Source organism: Epinephelus moara, chromosome 7, assembly GCF_006386435.1.
Source record: "Epinephelus moara isolate mb chromosome 7, YSFRI_EMoa_1.0, whole genome shotgun sequence".
Classification (NCBI taxonomy): Eukaryota; Metazoa; Chordata; class Actinopteri; order Perciformes; family Serranidae; genus Epinephelus; species Epinephelus moara.
In genome coordinates, this window is record NC_065512.1 from 1609782 (window position 1) to 1613813 (window position 4032).

Consider the following 4032-nt stretch of genomic DNA (forward strand, 5'->3'; position numbering starts at 1 on the left):
TTTTTGAGATATATATCTCATTAAACATGTTCGTAACAATAAAATATTGTAAAACAACTTCTTACCTGTGGAATGTTATTCCCTTCTGCTTGGTTTTAACACTTCTCTCGTTAGTACACCCAAATGCCGAGTCTGACACGGGTCTGACCCGGTCAGAGCACCTAGGCAAGATGGCGGCGGTATTGACGCAGCCCACAAGCCAGGGTGCAGCATCTATCCCTGCGTTCCAATACTCATACTACCATACTATTTAGTATGCCAGAAAAAGAATTAGTGTGTCCCAATACATAGTATGTCAGATGCAGTATGCCAAAAGTACCAGGATGTTCTACTACATCTGGTCACATTTCGCAGTATGCATGTCAGCATGCTTCTTTGGCCATTCTGACCCACAATCCTTTGCGCAGCGGAAGTTACGTCGCACTGACTGAGCTGCGTGTACAACCAACGCCCACATATAGCACGGAAGACAACATGACACAGACAACACAGACAACTTTATTGTGATTATAGTATAATCAGTGTTAGGATTCAACTATGACTAAAATATAGAAGATTCTACCAGTATAGGCAGTGGTGTAAGTGTGGTATAAATAATGAATGAATATGACTAAATATGAATACACTATGGGCCAGGTATGAGCAGTATAGACTAGTAAATATATAAATAGTAAAAGTCAAATACATATTAAGTAATGTAGTAAGAATGTGCAAGTACGTTACACTACAAATAAAAGTAATGTGAATGTAAGGTGCCAGCAGCTGCATAGCTGTAAATATATTTAACAACAGACATCTGCCAGCAACAGAGAGCTGTGTGTGAAGGGGGTTAATATATATCAGTCTTTTAATAACGCACAGCAGTATCACAAACGGACGCGTTTCAGCACTTGGCTTTTTTTAGAACATATCTCGATTCTAGAGTTCCCACTATCTCTTTCACACTTGAGGCAAGCAGAGAAACAGTACCCTTTTTGGATGTGAAAGTTAGTAAATCTGAACTGTTACAGACGACTGTCTTTCGAAAAAAGACTGATAGGAATAATTATTTGCATTTCTCGAGCTATCATCCTCATAGCCTAAAAAAAAGTTTGCCTTATAGTCAGTTGTTAAGAATAAAGAGAATTTGCAGCGCTGAGGAGGAGTTTGAGAAACAGGCTGATATCATGTGCGCCCGTTTTCGAGAGAAAGGGTATAATCAGAGTCTGTTGAATTCATGTCTGTCTAGTGTTCGAGGAAAAGATAGGGACAGTTTATTGGTTTCTAATCCCCCTCCTCCCAAAAAGCAGCCCTTATTTTATCAACAACATTTTCTCCGATCTCTCAGCCAATTAAACGTATTGTCAGAAAACACTGGCATATTTTGCCTTGTGATCCCGTTGTGGGCCATGAGTTTGTGAACCATCCTATATTTGCTACGAAGCGACCTCATAATTTGAGTGACAGACTCGTTAAAACAGATCTATATGTTAAACCTAAACATTTTTTAAGTTCTCCTTCCCCGGGTAATTTCCCTTGTTTGAATTGTATAAGCTGCAAAGCTATGATTAAAGGAGACCAGTTCACACACCCTCACACAGGCAATAAAATGAGGATCAGGAATAGAATCACATGTCGGTCCACACATGTAGTTTACCTGTTGAAATGTCCATGTGGTTTATACTATGTGGGCAAAACGAAAAGAGAACTGAGAATTAGGATTTCTGAACATAAGAGTTGCATCAGAAATGGGGATGAGAGATCTCCGGTTGCCAGGCACTTTAATTTGGCTGGCCATGGAGTTTGTAGTTTACGCTTTATGGGGATCGAGTTGGTTAGACCACTTTTAAGAGGAGGGGATAGACAGAAGAAACTTCTCCAGAGAGAAGCTTATTGGATACATCACTTGCAGACTGAGCATCCCAGAGGCTTAAATGAAGAACTGGTACTTTCTTGTTTTTTATGAATGTGATTTTTTATGAATATGTTTTGATCTTGGATATTGCGAACGTAATTTATTTTGTGGATGTCCTGTGTATCATCAGCTGACAGCATTATATGCATACATTAGTTTTTGTTAGTATGTAGTTTGATCAGCCTTGTTCCAACTGGATTATTCATAGAATGACATCCTGCTTACTAGCCACATAATTATCCTGTTGTATTTTGGGTTATTTGAGCCAGGTCCACAGTCTCCAGTGGCACACTGCAGGTGATCCACTTACATTTTTGTATATTTTAATATTTTTTTGTACTTTAGACCTATTACTCATTATGTCTCGATAAGGTAGATTAGATACTAGTCTGGCTACTGTCTTACATGACACTGGACTTTGAAAGAAAGATGTTTGTTTCCTGTATTATTCCATAGCTGGGTATCAGCATGTGCACATGTTTGTCATCTGGCATGATTTAATATGTTCAACATGGAACCCATTCGGTCTTGTGGATAGGTGACTCGTCTTTTTTATCTTTTTCTGTCCTTTTTGGTCTTGTAATTCAAGGATACTTATTTAATTGTTTATGGTATTGTTTGATCATTGTATTGTGATTATTGCTTGTTTGGCTGATATAGCCATTATATAGGATTTACCTTTAGAGTGATTACACTTTTTTCATGTCATTATTTATCTGGATGTTTATATATGTATTTATACTTGATCTGTTCAAGTATTTTTTGATCAGTCACTGTTGAGATAGTTTTTGACGTGCTAAGGATAGTCATGTGATTATTTTAATTTTAATTTAATTGGATTGTAGGCTCAGCATACCTATTGGCCACTCTTTGTATTGTCTTTACCAGTGCCGTAGAATATAACAGAGTCACGACAATGGAAGTCCAAAATGCTTGTGCGTCACGTGACTCATGTAGACCTCCCGGAAGTTACTGGTGGGCCATTTCAATACATAATACTGAGAGACAGAACTCCAATTTTTGGTAAGTAGCTGTCAATAACTACATTGATTTATAATATATGTGTAGCACGCCATAAACAGTTACATCTTTATGTTGTTTTTTAAAGTAAAATGTGCTAATATTTGAGGATTAGTGTTAGTTTACTACGGTTAGGTAAGACTCTATTAATCCCAACCTTGGAAATTCACGTTACAGCAGCTTAATACACATGATGTGTAGTATTTTTACTGTAAAAATATAGGAATGTATAGATATCCCCCAGGAAGTGGCAAAATATTGCACACAGGAATATTACACAGTATGTACACAGTGCACAGTTTAAATATAAGGGATGTGGATAAGGATATGTATTTATATATGTATACAGGCCAGTATAAGTATATTAATGACATAGCATAATTATATGATAGAAATGTATTATTACACAGTATAACTATGTGTAATGTGTATATAACATATATTATTGTCTGCCTTGTTTAAATATGTTAGTCTTTCCTTACCTTGGTGAAACAGCATGTTGCTTTTATTGCTTTAAATTATGTTTTCAATTCTGTCCTTAGTCTTGTATGGTTGTCAAGAGTAATCACATCCTAACATTTATTGATAATGTAATGATTGTAATGATTTATAACTAATGTTATCTTAATTACTTTCAGTGGGACAGAAGGAGACCGACGACAGGTGACTACCAATGACTGTCAAGTGACAGCACAATGGGTCACTGGGCTAGCAGCAGCAGCAGCAGCAGCAGCAGCAGCAGCAGCAGCAGCAGCTTATAGACATATATATTTTATGTATCTTTGTCTTTTTACTATGTACTTATTTACTATAACAAATTAATTTTTAATAAACTCAGAAACATGACTTGGATGTCAAGCAGTTTGTCTGTGCCCTTCCTTCTGTGTTGTCCTCTCGTACAGTCTCCACCATGGTGCTGTGTGGGGATGTTCCAGTCGTTTAGAGAGAGAGGTACACATGCACAATTTCTTCATTGACACAGAGATGAGAAATTTTTTTTTTGGCCTAAGTCAGCAGGAGTAACCTGAGACTCACTACAGACTACAACAACAAAAATATGTAAGGTTATCATTCTCAAATACTGCATTAGCACATTTCCACAAACAAAGACCACACTA